We start from the raw sequence: 17990 nt of genomic DNA, 5'->3' as shown, positions 1-17990 counted from the left end.
ATCACCTTTCCATCTAATGATGAGGTAAGGAGACTCGTTGTGTCTCCTACTGGAATCACTGCTTCTCATCAACTTATTGGCTTAAAACAAATCCATACATTCAAGACTCCATGTGAATAAATGAGTAATCAATAGAAAATAAGTATTATTTTTTGGGGGGTGAACTATGCCTTTAAATAGACATCATGCTTTCCAGAACTCAATAAATTCCACACGTAGAAACACAACTTAAGTCGTCGTCCCCCCCCCCCCCCCCCCCCCCCCCGCTGCTATAGTGTTGTTGTGTTTGTGTAACTAGCTGTAATTGACTAAATGTATTGGCCAGTGCCTTATTTTTCATTATCAGCTGTGTGACTATTTTGCATTTCTGGATGAGTGATAGACTTATTACAGTGTTACAATTTACAATTTAGGCATTTAGCAGACGCTCTTAATCCAGAGCGATTTACATTAAGCAAGAAAAAAAAAGAAAAAAAACATGGGAATACATCACATAAAAAAGCATTTATCATGAAACATGCATACCGTAAGCTAAGAACGTATGAGTGGAATATCTATATAATGAAACTATACATATAAACTATACATATATACTATACTATGCTATACATGCAAGTTTGAACTGCATGTGTCCCTTTATTGCCTAACCTGACTCCGCCAGATTGCGGCAGTATTGAGATCACAAGTTCCCTCCTCCTGCCTTGATCTGCAGGTCTCTCTCAAGCAGAAACGATGAACCGGAAGCATCGGGACAAAAATTATGATATCTCCATAATAATTTCGAGTTGTAGTCTTGTTAGGTTGTGTTTACATTTGCACTGTGGCAGCGCTTCAATACGTCATCAGTATCGCGTTGATCCTGCCTCTAGCGGCCGCATACAGCCGTATATCTCTCCGGTCAGAAATGGCTTGGGAGCAGGAGGAGGAACTCACTGCTGCCACCAGCTGGCAGAGTCAGGTTATTTTATGCCCATATATGGAGTTCTTTGTCAGGCATGCCCAAATATGGAGTCTATGCAGACATCAGAATGATGTCAGAACAGGCCAGCTCCATATATGGACCCTGGGCAGGGGCCCTGTCCAGAGCCCGGGCAGAGACCTTTTGTGGCGGTTCTGGACAACCGTGGGTCCGACTGACTCGACACCAGGCACGGCACACCCTGTGAGGGTGTGGAACGCGTGTGTCTAATTTGACGTCGATGTGGATTACAGACGTACACACAGAGACTTGGTGCCTATATAGTTAGAAAGGATAGATGATACAATGGCATCAATGGCCCAAGGGCTATATATGAACATCTCTCAACACCTAAATTGTATACATTTTGATATACGAAACATCATAGCTTTCAGCACATGTAAAAACATGCCACGTCAGGTTTTGATAATCTGGTGGAGCCTTTATTGACCACATGTTAACTGTAGCATATTTCTATATTGACAATGACAAGTACATGTGGTGTAAAAATGAAGAAGAAGAAGAAGAAGCAGAAGAAGAAGAAGAAGAAGAAGATTGAACATTTTCATTAGGACATGTGAGATTTCCACTTGCTCACCAGCTTATGAGTAACTTCTGGTGAAATGACACAATAATATACAGTTAACATAGAAACGTTTGTACAGAGACAGAGACCTGCAAGTGTTCTTTACAAGACATCGGGTTGTGGTTGAAGGTTTCTATAGCCTTCTCTGTGACCACATGCTCTCCTCTAGTGCTGTTCTCCAAAATTGGACAGGGCCTGTGATGCCATGCAGTAGTTTTTATTTGTGTTGTTTGTATTCATTTGGTCATTAGAATGAGAGGCCTGCTCTGCCGGAAACATCGCAAAAAAAAGTTATGGCCATTTTTGTATAGGCATGACATCACAGGTAAATCCTTAACTGTTGAGCTTTTGGGCCTGTGGCTCCCCGGCTATCTACACGACATGAAAATGACGGGAACTCACTGCATGTTCAAACGTTAAATGTGTAGTCAGCTGACTGTCAGATCGACGTACAGCAGACAACCAAGCCATGCGCCGTAGACATATGGCCTGACTCACGCTGCTTCCATTTGGACCCAGGGGAGGGTTTCCCCGGCCAAGCGTAGGGCGTGGAAGGAACACGTTATTCCGAACAGTTCCTTTCCCCTCCATCGGGCGCCCCGGCTGGCCAGGGAGAAGGTAGTTTAGAGACCAGGATTACTGCATGTTTTTTGTGAGGGTAGCCTACCTACCCTGGGGGACACGGGGAGAACATGCAGGCTCAGAGGGGCCCTTTCGCCAACCCGCCTCGGGTATGGGCACTGATGGCGCGGAGGAGAGAGCACGCCCACAGTGCCCACGGCATCCCCAGTGGGAATCAAACCCAGGACCTTCTAGCAGCACTACCAACTGTGCCACTGTGTCCCAATGTGGTGAAATGTTAAGGTCCTTTCAGACGGGATGCGAGTGATGCAGGTGTTGTCGCCTGGATCAGCGACAGGTCTGCTCCAGGTGTGCTCATGAGGGGCGTGGGACGGTAGCGTGAAAAAAGAAGCTCACCACAATCCAGGTCTAGTCGCCCGCGGGCACGTGCACACATCGACAAAAGTGAAAATATTCAGCATTCAACTTCTCTGCACGTCTAAAATAAACGCACGCCTCTCATTGAGAATGAATTACTAGCACTGTTAGCTACATACAGCAACTAGTTAGCGGACTCCCATTCCAGCGAGATACGAGGGGATACCATGAGCTAGTATAGTACACATTCAAGATGGCGCTTGTATGCGTGTTAGCCTACCGGTGACTTCTTCCAATGTCCCAATGCTGGATTGCCTGGCTGACTCCCACTAATGCTTCCAAGCTGCTGCCAACCATGCATCTCTGGAGGCGTGATTTCTTTCTACGTCCGATTTTAGACAGAGACCCGCCCTTGGTGAAGCCCCGCGCGGCCCGCCTGCCTCTGATTGGCCGCGAACCCTCTTATTGGCTAGCTATGCTGCTGCTGTCAGAAGTAGAGTAGAGGAAGTAGGGAGAAGCTTAGCGATAATAATATTAAAACGTTAGCGATAATAATATTAAAACGCCAAAATGTATCTGTCGCCGTCCCCGATAAAAGGTAAGCCTTGTAACTGTATGAAGTAAGTAGGCTTAGTAATTGTCTCGTGAACACTTCTTTTTGTTGTAGTTTACACAGAACGAAAAGCCGCGGAAGCATAATAATAAATACTAATATTAAAACGCCAACATTTATCTGTCGCCGCAGATGTTATGTTATGAGTCTTTATGACAAAGTCAATAACAGTATCCATAAGAAAGCAATCTAGAGATGTCAACATAAACATGAAACATTATTGTACTGTAAAAAGGGACTTTTTTATACTATTCCCTTCAGCTTTATCCTTTGTAGTATTAGACCGAATACGGACACACGCTAATCAACACAAACACTGTATTTATTAGAACACCCAACATTGTGATCAAATCACAATTCAATCAAAGCAAACCGCGTAAACAATATTAGTAAATACGGAAACACGCTAATCACCACAAACACTTTATTTATTAGAACACCCAGATCGAATCACAATTCATTCAATCAAAGCAAACCGCATAAACAATATTCGTTTGCCTTTAATTCTGGAGCGTCATCTGTGCCTTTCGAATACTACGACATGCTGTCCCATTCTGTTCATTTTACAAATGTACACTGAAAGTTAGAAAGTAACGCTGCAAGTGTATCTGTCATCATCTGTCACAGGGCGCCGCCATCTCTGACCGTTTCTGACATTGACAACAACGAGCTCTGGCCAATCAGATGCACGGGGCGTCACCAAGGGCGGGTCTCTGTCTAAAATCGGACGTAGAAAGAAATCACGCTCTCTGGAGATGTCCTCAGAGGTGGAATTGAGCATCTCTTGTGCTGCCTTGTTGTAGGGGTGACGGGACTTGAGTCTGCTTGGAGGTGCTGGAGTTGTTGTCGGAGGCCGGCCGGTGCTATTCCTGCAAGGAATACCATTGACTTAATCCTAGCGCAGGAAACTGGTTTCAAATCCAGAGTAGAAGAGGAAGGTTACATAGTGTAGCGTTAAGAAGATAGGTAGAAAATGGGTAAAGTGGTACTTTAACAAAGAAGAGTGATGGCATGGCCATGGCGAAACAACATCCATGTTTCGCTACCAAAGCGGAAAAGATTTGTGACTAGACTGTAAAACGTAACATTACGGTTTCACATAGATGTACAAAATAACGACTGCTGGTGCAGCCCCATGAATGTTTTCTTTTCTGTAACATTAACTACAGCTTGTGTTCAACATTTTCTCACCCAGAGCTTTCTGTTTGTCAGGAATAAACCATGGATGGACTTAAGGAACATATCTTGACAACTCTCAACGATCTGGGAGAAGATGACTTTAAGCAGTTCAAGTGGCATCTGAAGCTTGTTCATGTTGAAGGCCTCCAGCCGCTCCAAACATGCCACCTGGAACACGCTGACAGGATGGAGACAGTGGATCTGATCGTGCAGACCTACACTACTCATGCAACTCAGATCGTGGGGAATGTCCTGAAGAAGATCAACAAGACTGATCTACAGGAGAAGTTTCTGAACCGACCCAAAGGTAGGTGAAGACATGGTCTATATGTATATATGCATGTTTGCAAGTTACTGACACACTTGACTAACAGCTCTACAACAAGGGTTTACTACTACTTACTGCGCACACACACACACACACACACACACACACACACACACACACACACACACACACACACACACACACACACACACACACACACACACACACACACACACACACACACACACACACACAATCTGGTCAAACTCAAATGAAGAGCCTTGGCTCGAAACATCAATTACAGGCTGGCCGGTCCATTTGGATTTCACCCTTGCTGGATATATAATTGGACTGCCATCCAATCTCTCTCTCTCTCTCTCTCTCTCTCTCTCTCTCTCTCTCTCTCTCTCTCTCAATTCAATTCAACAGGTGTTGAGATGTGATCTGTATTGTATTTATATGAAACTCTTATTCTGAAGCGCCAAATGCTCAACAGGAAATGCCTATTAACATGTGTATAAAACTGCTGAATAAACGACTGGCTTCAGTTGTGTTGACAAGCTGAAGGAGTGGATGTAAGCTGCTGCCTACTCGTCCCTTTATTTCCTCCGTAATATATGATGTCCGACTAGCTCCCAGGCTATCTAGATTCCTCCTATCGCTGTAATGGCAGCTCTGCTAACAACATGCTTTATTGGCATGACATTTTACAAGTGTTGCCAAAGCACAATCACAGATATGACAAACAACAACATAATATCAATGAAATGAAAAAATAAATACAAATAAAATAAAATAAAGCAGGTGGTGCAGTGTGTCCTACTGGTTGTCCCTTTTCTTGTGACAGGAATTTACATATTTTTCAGCCAAAACTGCACGATCTTTCTGTTCTCCCAGAAGGAGTGGTAATTTCTCCCTTTGTGTCATACTTCGAAATTCTGGGAAATGTATTTCAAATTTTGAGAAGAACTCCTCTCTAATATTTGTGTAGTTTTTACATTGTGTTAAGAAGTGTAACTCTGTCTCTATAGCTCCGTCATCACAGTGACAGCACAGCACTCTCTCTCTCTCTCTCTCTCTGCAGATAGCACCAGTGATGTTCCAGAGACCTCAGAGAGCAGTGCATCTTCCTCTCAGAGACCAAGTTATGGTAAACATCCATCTACTGTATTTCAACACAATTAAAATATATAAGTGGTGGAGGTGCTGTCTCAATAAGTGGATGTGAATTTGTAGGCACTGTGTGTCTCTATTACATTCAGTCACTTCCTGTTTGGAAGGCACCATAACCGTTCAGGTCCAGATATTTTGGCTGTACTGGACAAGATGGCATCACAAAGGGTGCTTCCACACGGGACTACCTTTTACGCAGAGCCTCGGTTTTCGATGGGCGCTGATGGGACGCTTGTTTTACAGCGCCGGCTACTACTAGTAGGGTGGTGTTATATGGGTGCATGCTTTCCGACATACCATTGGTTTGGACGACAACCTATCTCAAACCCTAACCCTAACCGCAAGCACGGAGCAGTACATCCATCACCAACCTTAATCCAGTTGTTTTAACAGACCCCATACCAACCTTAATCCAGTTGTTTTAATAGACCCCTCACCAACCTTAATTTTAATGGACCCCTCACAAACCTTAATCCGGTCGTTTTAACGGACCCCTCACCAACCTTAATTTGAATGGACCCCTCACAAACCTTAATCCGGTCGTTTTAACGGACCCCTCACCAACCTTAATCCGGTCGTTTTAATGGACCCCTCACCAACCTTATTCCGGTCGTTTTAACGGACCCCTCACCAACCTTAATCCGGTGGTTTTAACGGACCCCTCACCAACCTTATTCCGGTCGTTTTAACAGACCCCTCACCAACCTTATTCCGGTCGTTTTAACGGACCCCTCACCAACCTTAATCCGGTGGTTTTAACCTTATTCCGGTCGTTTTAACGGACCTCTCACCAACCTTATTTCGGTCGTTTTAATGGACCCCTCACCAACCTTAATCCGGTCGTTTTAACGGACCCCTCACCAACCTTATTCCGGTCGTTTTAACGGACCCCTCACCAACCCTAATCCGGTCGTTTTAATGGACCCCTCACCAACCTTATTATGGTCGTTTTAACGGACCCCTCACCAACCTTATTCCGGTCGTTTTAACGGACCCCTCACAAACCTTAATCCGGTCGTTTTAACGGACCCCTCACCAACCTTAATCCGGTCGTTTTAATGGACCCCTCACCAACCTTATTCCGGTCGTTTTAACGGACCCCTCACCAACCTTAATCCGGTGGTTTTAACGGACCCCTCACCAACCTTATTCCGGTCGTTTTAACAGACCCCTCACCAACCTTATTCCGGTCGTTTTAACGGACCCCTCACCAACCTTAATCCGGTGGTTTTAACCTTATTCCGGTCGTTTTAACGGACCTCTCACCAACCTTATTTCGGTCGTTTTAATGGACCCCTCACCAACCTTAATCCGGTCGTTTTAACGGACCCCTCACCAACCTTATTCCGGTCGTTTTAACGGACCCCTCACCAACCCTAATCCGGTCGTTTTAATGGACCCCTCACCAACCTTATTATGGTCGTTTTAACGGACCCCTCACCAACCTTATTCCGGTCGTTTTAACGGACCCCATACCAACCTTAATCCGGTCGTTTTAATGGACCCCTCAACAAACTTATTCTGGTCGTTTTAACGGACCCCTCACCAAGCTTAATCCGGTCGTTTTAACGGACCCCTCACCAACCTTAATCCGGTCGTTTTAACGGACCCCTCACCAACCTTATTCCGTTTTAATGGACCCCTCACCAACCTTATTCCGGTCGTTTTAATGGACCCCTCACCAACCTTAATCCGGTGGTTTTAACCTTATTCCGGTCGTTTTAACGGACCTCTCACCAACCTTATTTCGGTCGTTTTAATGGACCCCTCACCAACCTTAATCCGGTCGTTTTAACGGACCCCTCACCAACCTTATTCCGGTCGTTTTAACGGACCCCTCACCAACCCTAATCCGGTCGTTTTAATGGACCCCTCACCAACCTTATTATGGTCGTTTTAACGGACCCCTCACCAACCTTATTCCGGTCGTTTTAACGGACCCCATACCAACCTTAATCCGGTCGTTTTAATGGACCCCTCAACAAACTTATTCTGGTCGTTTTAACGGACCCCTCACCAAGCTTAATCCGGTCGTTTTAACGGACCCCTCACCAACCTTAATCCGGTCGTTTTAACGGACCCCTCACCAACCTTATTCCGTTTTAATGGACCCCTCACCAACCTTATTCCGGTCGTTTTAATGGACCCCTCACCAACCTTAATCCGGTCGTTTTAACGAACCCCTCACCAACCTTATTCCGGTCGTTTTAACGGACCTCACCAACCTTAATCCGGTCGTTTTAATGGACCCCTCACCAACCTTATTCTGGTCGTTTTAACGGACCCCTCACCAACCTTATTCCGGTCGTTTTAACGGACCCCTCTCTAGGTCGTCCTCAGACGAGCCCTCCATCGTCGTTTCCAGTCATCCCGGTTCTCCATACATCTGGCCAGTTCATTGGTACTTTGCGCTCCTGCATCGCTCTTGAGTACATCCACATATGTTAGCGTGGGACATCCTCGTGATCGATGCCCGTGTGTTGGTTCCCAGAGCACCAGTTTGCTGGCTGGCAGTTCTTGATGCCTTTAGCAGTGTCCTGCTAGTCTCATTCTCCTGGCTGCTATTTTCTGGCTCACCCTTGGTAATCCCTCATACAGAGTCTTGTTAGTAACATGTACAGTCTTGCTGATGTTAAGTACTGCACGCAGCATTCTGGTGTAGCACCCGTCAAGGGACTTCTGCAGGGTTGGCTTCAGGGTCCAGCATTCACTGCCGTGTAGGAGAACAGATTCTACCGTCGCGTAGAAGAAGCTGAGTTTGATTTGTCGGGGGAGATTGGAGTTCCATACACTGGTCATGCCATTCAGGGCCCTCCATGCAAGTACCTTCCTCACTTTCAGATCTTGCTCGGTTGAGTTGACCCATGAGCCCAGGTACTTGAAGTCCTTGACTTCCTTCAGCACAGTGCCTCCTGTTGTTGTGAGAGGTGGATGTTCCGGTGAGATGTTATAGGTGATAACCTCAGTTTTCTTGGCATTTAGCCTAAGGCCAACATTGGCACACTCCAGCTCTACTCTATTCAGGAGTTCCTGAGCTTGTTCCACGTTGTCGGAGAGCAGGCTGATGTCATCTGCATAGTCCAGGTCTGTCAGGACTACTTTGGGATGTCGTCTCGACCTCCTTGGTGTTAGGGTGAAGCCAAGATCCTGCTCTCGTCCACTGATGGCTTTCCTGAGTGCATAGTCCAGGACTATGATGAAGAGGAAGGGGGCTAGGGTATCCCCCTGCATTACCCAAGCCCGGATATCAAACTCCTCGCTGTTGCCATCTGGGGTCACCACCTTGGCCCTTGTTCCTGCATACATGGTCTCTATTGCCCGGAGCAAGTTGGGAGGGACACCGTAGGCCTTAAGGATCTTCACCATTGTGCCTCTGTGAATCGAGTCAAATGCCTTTTTGAAGTCGATGAAGCAGAGTACAGCAGTCAAGTTATCCTTCTTCACCTCCTCAATCATTCTCCTCAGTGCCAAGATCTGTGCTACAGTAGTTCTCCCCTCTCTGAAGCCATTTTGGTTCTCCCTCAGGAGAGGGTCGATGGCATGCCGTATCCTGTTTATCATTCTGTTGTAAACCTTTGCAGTGATACAAGTTAGGCTGATGCCTCGGTAGTTGTCTGGCTTTGAGAGGTCCCCTACTTTAGGCACTGGAATGATGTTAGACAGAGACCATATTTCAGGCTGTTTGTTGTTCATTAGTGCCAGGTTGCAAAACTCCAGGGTGAGGTCATCAAGGTCACAGTTCTTTAGGACCTCTGGGGGTATGCCATCTGGCCCAGCACTCTTGCCCTCCCTCACTGTGGATTTCGCCTTGGAAAGCTCACTAGTCGTGAAGGGACCATCTTCGATGTCCAGGCCCTGGAGGATTGCCGGCACATCCTCCTCAACTCCATCCGCTGCTGTACCCAGGAGCCCCCGGAAGTGGCCGAACCAGGTAGTCACCCTGTCCTCTGGGCTGTGTCCCTCCACCTGTCCCTCCTTAGCTCTCTTCCGCCCAGTCAACTCATTGATGACTCTCCAGGCCTCCCCATATTGCCGTTCACCATGCGCTGCCTGCACTCTTTGTACGCTCTCAATCAGTTCCTCTCCTTTTATGGTGTCGTATGTACTGAAGAGAAACTGCTTGGCTTCATTCAGTACAACACGTCTCTCCACGGTTGGTTCACGCTCAAAGTTGAGCCGTGCTTCCTCCACCCTGCTGCGTGCAGCTACAACCTCCGGATGTCTGGACCGCATGGACACTCTGGCTTTGTCCAGCATTGGCACGCACAGCCTGGTCGCCTCCTCATTCGCAACAACGAATCTCTCGTATTCGCTGCTGGGCTCAGCTCCCTTGTCCAGCTGCCGAAAGCGCCTCCTAACCTCCTCCGTGTACCTGGCTTGCAGGCATGGGTCGGCTGCGAATGCCTTCCAGTCGTGCCGGATCTTGGGGCTTGGCTTGGGGACCCTGAGGCTCAGTCGCACCCTCATGGAGACCACGCGGTGGTCAGAGCCCACAGAGCTGAAAGTGCTGAAAGATTCAGCATTCAAGATGGAGCTCCTCCACTTTCGCCTCACAAGTATGTAGTCCAGCTGACGTACAGTACCTGTGGCTCGGTCTCGGAAGGTCCATCTCTTGCCTGTTCTTTTCTGGAACATGGTGTTCGCTGCCAGGAGCTGGTGTTCCATGAGGAGGGCGTTGAGGTGTGTGCCATTGCGGTTGGTAGAGTCGTGGTATGGGAAGGGTACGTCCTCTGGACCGAGCCTTGCATTGAAGTCCCCCAGGATTGCCAGGAAGTTGTGTGCTGGGACGTCTCGGACCGCTGTTGCAAGGTCCTCATAGAACTTCTCCACTTCCACAGATGGTGCCACGTTGGTGGGTGAGTACACGACTATGATTGTTGTTACTGGGTTGCCTGAGAACTCTGCGATGAGGATCCTATCGGTATGGTGGTAAACCCGACGGAGAGCCTTACGTGCCAGAGAACCCAGCATTAGCCCTACACCCCCTGTTGCAGCCTGGGCCTCGTTTCGCCACGCAGATGAAGTGATGAGCGTGCATCTCTCCACTCTGCGGTACACGATCCGCTCTTCAGTGTGCACTCTTCTGTGTTCTTGGATCCCCAGGATCTCCACTCCACGCTTCTCAGCACAGTGTGCTAGCTCCACCAATCATGCTTCTTCTCTCACTGTGCATGCGTTGAAGGTTCCCATTACAAATGGTCTCCGACAACGCAAGAGTGCATTGGACGGGGTGCTGTGATCGGACAGGGCCCTCCCTTGCGGGTTTAAGGTCCTATCGTCATGGTGTCCTCCGGGAGGAGGACCAGCGCCACCGTCCTCTGCGATGTTCCTGCGGACTCCCGCCGCTGGAAGTATAGGATTTGGGATGACTGTGTTCTTCATGGTTGGCTTTACAATGCTAATTAAGGACTGTGGGGCGCAACTCCTCGTAGTCCTGGTTTTAGTTCAGAGTGTCCTTCTCCTAGATGGGTTGCCTTCCATGGCTATGAGCCCCATCTGCCCATGCTATTTGCCCATAGCTGGGACAGTGGTTGGCAGGCGCCAGGGCGTGTCCACACACCGGTGGGCCTGCGCGCCTTGCCTCTGGGGCCCACTGCTGCTCCGAGATCCCCTACAGTTTGGCCTGGGACCGCAAGGTACCCAGTTACCGTGTGTGGCCACGAGGAGGCACTGCAGAAGTCTTGGCGGTGGAGCGACTTTGTACCAGCAGGAGGAGACTTACGCACTCGGCTCCTCTTTTCACCCTCCGGGAGGAGGGCTAGCCGGCGGCAGTAGCTGAAAGCAGAGTAGCAAGCAGAAGCAGCATGCACAACATGCACTAACTACAAGCACTACTACAGTTCTACTGCACTACGCATCACACAGCCCTGCATGCACGCACGCACACCCCTCACTAACCTTTATCCGGTCAAACCTGTAAAACAAGTGCCCCCTCAGTGACCATCGACTCCCAGGCTCTGCGAAAACAAGAGAAAGGACAACTTTATTAGAAAAATAAGTAAAATAAGAATAAAACCAGTAAAACATTACATGTAACAAGTTAAAGACACATCAGCCGGTGTGGCAGGGTGTTGGCCACACTCTCTCTCTCTCTCTTCCTGATGGCAGCAACACTTTAGTTTAGTCTTTGGTTTGCACCATTCAATACCCCACACTACATTTACCACACATCCACTCACCCACACTACTGATGTCACTGATTAACACACCCCATATATCATGTTGAAGCTTTAAGTTGTTTATATTGTAAATACATATTGCTGTGTCTTTGCAGATTGCACCAGTGATGTTCCAGAGACTTCAGAGAGCAGTCCATCTTCCTCTCAGAGACCAAATGATGGTATTTCAATACAAAATATACAGCATAGATAGACCATAGAGACACACGGCGCCTACAAATCCACACCTCCAAATGACACAGTCTCTCTCTCTCTCTCTCTCTCTATCGTAGCAGATGTCAGTGATGTTGGAGAGTCTTCAAGTAGCAGTCCCCTCACCACGTCCTCACAGCCTCCACAGGATGGTAATCATTCATTAATTTCAATAGGAGGTCAGACAAGTGTCTACAGTCAGTGTGCAGAGGAAAAGTATTTATTTCTCTCAAAGGTTATTCTGATTGAAATACTAATTTTAATATGTTTCTGGTCAAAATGTATTGTTTGTTTACTTACTACAGTGGTGATAAAAAAGAAGGTATGCGACAGAGCTGATTGTCACCTACAGTTGGAGGCCATCGATATTGTCCTTTTCTTTTTGCTGAGGTTTGCGTGAACTGCGCAAAAGGACAGTTAACCCATTTTGGGCGGGAACCCATTTTGGTGTTTTAAACATTATGTTATAATTTAGCTATTGAAAAATAGCAGATCTACAAGCTCATAGCGCGCCACCGAGTGGCGCGCTACGAGCTTGTAGGTCTGCTATTTTTGAAAAATCGTGAAAATATTTATTTCAGAAAACAGAGGATTTAGAAGGATTTTTTAAAATGTTGAGGTCTGGCCTAAATGGGTCAAATGATAAGGGACAATATCGGTGGCACCCAACTGTATATATCACTATATCACCTTTGATTTTACAACTAAGCAACAAAGCAAATACATTGTAATTATATAGTGATTAACATAGATTTTATACTCTTTTATTAAGTGTTATAATGTAGGCTATTATTATTCATCAAGTTAAGAAAACTCACCCGTGTAATTCTTTCTATCAACATCTAAATGAATTACTTTGTTCCTTCCAGATTTGCTCGTGGACTTAGGACATGTAAAACTACATATTTCCTTCTACCAAAACGGTCTTAAAGCAAGAGTTGTAAAACCATTTGCGAGTGTACCTGAAGGGACATTCCAAATGGAGGATAAGAAGCATTTTAAAGGATGCTACACACATGTCAGAATCATACAATTGGAGGACACAGAGGTCAGCAGTGAGCATGAGGTCATACAGATGGAGATGAAGAAAGCAGGCCAGGAGATCCGACTCAGTGCAATCTTTAAATCACCTTCTGGAGAAAACATCAGAATAGTGATGTCCATTGGTATCGCAGGAGTTGGCAAATCCTTTCTCGTACACAAATTTGTTTCTGACTGGGCAAAGAAAGAAAATGAACTTCCCCATCTCACATTTGTGTTCCAATTCCGCCATCTAAATTTGCTGCACGGAAGAGAGTTTAGTTTGTCACAACTAATTCACAACTGCATCCACACAACCAAATTCATCCCGGAAGAGGCTCTCAATTATATCTTCACAACGCTGCAGGAGTCAGGAATCAAAGATTACGACGAAAGTCCCTTCAAACTTCTCTTTGTTTTTGATGGTCTCGATGAAAGCAAATTAAATTTACGCTTCAAGACGGGTCGTGTCTACCCAGATGACTTCACCCATCCCGCCCCACTGGAAGTCTTACTGGTAAACCTCATAGAAGGAAAACTGCTACCCTGTGCTCACATCTGGATAACCACACGCCCTGCAGCAGCCAAAAAGATCCCTTCTTGTTTTGTTGACATAGTGACAGAAGTGCAAGGTTTCAGTGATGACAACAAGAAGGAGTACATCATGAAGAGATTCAGTGATGAGAACCAGGCCAACAGAGTCATCTCACACATCAATGAATCAAGGAGCATCCGCATCATGTGTGAAATCCCAATGTTCTGTTCGATCACTGTCACAGTTTTGCAGCGCATGTTGAAGACAGACCAGACAGGTGAGCTGCCCAAGACCCAGACTGAGATGTACTGCCGCTTCTTCTCTCTTCAGACATGGAGGGATGGGGAGAAGTATGAGACACCGGCTGATAGAGATGTTCTTCTGAAGCTGGCCAGACTGGCATTTGAACATCTGGAGACAGGGAACCTGATCTTCTACCAAAAAGACCTGAAAAAATGTGGTCTAGGTGTTGAAGATGCCCCACAGTACTCAGCCATGTGCACAGAGATCTTCAAAAAAGACAGTGATTGCTTCCAGGGAGAGGCCATCTACTGCTTTGTTCATCTGAGCGTTCAGGAGTTTCTGGCTGCAGTTTATCTGTTCCACTGTTTCACAGAGAGGAAGATGAATGTATTGCATAGATTCCTGGCTGACTGGAAGATATTCCTGGAATTAAAAAAGATCAGGTCCCTGGACGGCTTCCTGAAGAAAGCCATGCTCAAAGCCCTGAAGAGTGAAAACGGCCACCTGGACCTTGTTGTGCGTTTCCTCCATGGTCTCTCACTGGAGTCCAATCAGTGTCTGTTACAAGCCATGCTGGGTCAGACAGAGAACAGTTCAGAGAGCGTCCAGAAAGCCATCCAGAACCTGAAGGAGATGAACACCGATGCCTCACCTGACAGATGTATCAACATCTTCCACTGTCTGGTGGAGATGAAGGACCAGTCAGTATACCAGCACATCCAAACATACCTGAAGTCAGAGAACAAGACAGAAAAACTCTCTGAGATCCAGTGTTCAGCTCTGGCCTACATGCTGCAGATGTCAGAGCAGGTTCTGGATGAGTTGAACCTGCGCGAATACAAGACATCCTTGGAGGGGCTACGGAGACTGATCCCAGCTTTGAGGAATTGCATAAAGGCTAAGTTAGTAATCATTTAAATATCAAGTTATTAGTGCCACAGGTGACACCCATTACATATAACTGTCAGAGAGAGGGGGAGAGAGAGTGATACTGAGGGGAAAATGTGAAAGTTGAATTAACTTTCACATTTTCCCCTCAGTGTCCCTTCCTGCAATGGACAATTATTGTGGATGAAATTAAAGCAAACTTCAAATCACCACAATTTGTATTCACTTTCCACTGAATAATGGCCCGTGAGCCATGTGATCTGACTCCTACACTCACTATGTTAGTTGAGGGGGGCGTCCTCTGTTTGTCTCGCGCTTGTATCACGGCATTGGCGACCAATTGTTTAGTGTGAAATCCACAAAGATACAGCCGATTAAAAAAAAAAAAGGACTCCTGTAGTGTGAAATACATAACGATCTGATGACTCGCCGACAACTTTAAAACTCCTACAGTGTGTAGGGGCCATTAATATGGTTATTTTCCCAGGCCTGTGGTCAGTTAGGTAGTGACAAAAGTACTCAATTCCACAATGTTATAAGTCTGGTATTCAAAATTGAATTGAGTAAAAGTCAAAATATAATCATTAAGCACAATGTCCCATTTCACCAGTTATCAACATACAAATATTCACTTTTAAATAGCTGTTCTACAAGCTTGCAATGCGTCGCATTGCGGTGCCTTGTGAGCTTGTAGAGAAGTATATAGGGCTGAAGTGGTTACTGTATGTTTTGTAATACTAATCAAAATCTACAGTAGAAGTAAAAGTGTTGAAAATTACAAATACTTCAGTGAAGTAATGTACTTACTAGTACTACTTAAATATTGCTGATCTAGAAGCTCACAACATGTTGCCTGAACGGTGTAACGGTGTTACTGTATATTTTAATATGAAGCACACTGAGTTTATCTGGTATGAAATGTGTTAAAATATAATGGACTTGACCAGACAGTCAATGAGACAGAATAACATTTTCATGTGTTCATCTCCTATCAGGTTGGAGTGGTGTGGACTCACAGAGAGATGCTGTGAAGATCTGGGCTCAGTTCTCAGCTCCAACTCCTCTAGTCTGACACACCTGGACCTGTCTAATAACAACCTGCAAGACGCAGGCGTTAAGCGTCTCTGTGTTGGACTGATGTCAAAACATTGTAGACTGAACGAGCTCTGGTCAGTAGTCCTGAAGTTTAATACAGTGCTCTCTGTCTCTCTCTCTCTCTCTCTCTTTCTCACACACAAGTGTGCGCATACATGTACATGCACACCACACACTCTCTTGCACGCACACACTGCACGCACATAGGCAGGCGCACACACGCACACGACTCATTGTCTCATCATCTCTTCAGCCCTAATTACTTCATCATATGACACATTGTGAAAATATTGCTGATCTAGAAGCTCACAACATGTTGCCATGCAACATGTTCTGAACTTATAGATCGGTGTGTGCGCGTGTGTGCGTGCGTGCGTGTGCTTTGTGTGTTTGTGGTTGGATGGTGGCTGCACCTTGTATATCTGTATATACGTATGTTAATTTATAATAATTTATTATGAAGCACACTGAGTTTATATGGTACTGTATGACTTGACCAAAGACAGTTAATGAGACAGAATAACATTTTCATGTGTTCATCTCCATTCAGGTTGGGGGACTGTGGACTCACAGAGAGATGCTGTGAAGATCTGGCCTCAGTTCTCTACTCCAACTCCTCTAGTCTGACACACCTGTACCTGTCCTGGAACAAGCTGCAAGATGCAGGCGTTAAGCGTCTCTGTGTTGGACTGATGTCAACACATTGTAGACTGAAGGAGCTCTGGTCAGTAGTCCTGAAGTTCATCACAGTCCTATATTTTTCTTATTATTTAAAATAAAACTATAGCACCACCATTAGCCTTTTCATGTCACGCACCCCCTGCACGCACCACAGTTTGGGAACCACTGCTCTAGGCTGTGGTCAAAGGTGCAGGCTATCTCTAATACAGACACCTCCCTGGACTCTTCATCAACCACAACAACATCTGGTGTGTATTAGCTGTCAAAGATGTAAATATGTCTGGGTTATCACAGAGTTGAAACATGGATGGAATGACACAGGAATGTTTGTACATTCTCACTGAAGATGCATGATATTTTGATATGTCCTTTGCCACTATTCTATCATGGCGTGCTATGTACATTCCTTTGTATGCATGACACCGTTCAAGATGTGTGACAGTGTTTCAGTGATCTGTTCTGTGGTGTGGTGCAAGCAATGAGGGACCTGGGTGGTGGGGAACCAGATGGATAGATTGAGTCTGGTGGGGAGGACTTGTAGTCTTGCTTTAACTGTGAACGTGATAATGTCCTCATTGAGTGCAGTGTTCTTCAGGAATGAGTGTGATACAGAGTGATCCGCGTAGGGAAGAAATGCGAGTTTCCCTTGGAGTTTTAGTCCAGTCCAGTGTTGTTGTTGTTTTTGTTGGTGTATATCCATGAGGACCCGTCTGGCACCTGCAGCTGTTAGCAGGCGACTGTGTACAGCATAGGTGACTGATGCCCTGACCTGGGTGAGGGGGTCACTTATAATGTCCTCTGAGACCCTCACAGTCTCTGAGTCACACCCACTCCAGGGACACTCCAGTGCGGACGTTCAGATCTTGCCAGTCTGACGAGACTCCAAATCCAGCAGAACGGGTGTCCAGTTTGCCGCTGGGTTTCCTCCTAAATCCAAGAAAGTGTGGCTCCAACTCCCTGGCCAGTGGGACCGTTCGCCGTCTTAGGTCTAGGAACAGGGAAGATCGAGCCAGCTCCCTAACATCCTTGTCGTCGTTGTTCAGCATTTTCAGAAGATGGGAAATATGCATGCTGGTGTAGATCCATTCTACGCCTGGCAGCCCCAACCCTCCTTCCCACTGTGGATGAAATATAATTTCACGGGTACTGTGTGAATTGAGTCCAAACCACTTTCGCACCAAGCTCACCGTTTTGTTGTTCATCTCGCAGTACCTTCTGTGGGATGTGGACATTGGAAAACAGGTGTTGGACTTTGGAAAGTGCCACCTGCCACCTGATAGATTCCAGCTTCATGGTCAGAGGCAGTGGACATCTGTCGATCAGGTCCAACCTAGCTGTATATTCAGACAGGATGTTCTCAACCTGCTCTTTCCATTCACCCGCAATGTTAAATTTATGTCCCTTGTAATGGAATGTCTCATGAAGGGAGTACACACGTATG

Source organism: Electrona antarctica (assembly GCF_951216825.1).
Source record: "Electrona antarctica genome assembly, chromosome: 3".
NCBI lineage: Eukaryota > Metazoa > Chordata > Actinopteri > Myctophiformes > Myctophidae > Electrona > Electrona antarctica.
This window is presented reverse-complemented; position numbering follows the sequence as displayed.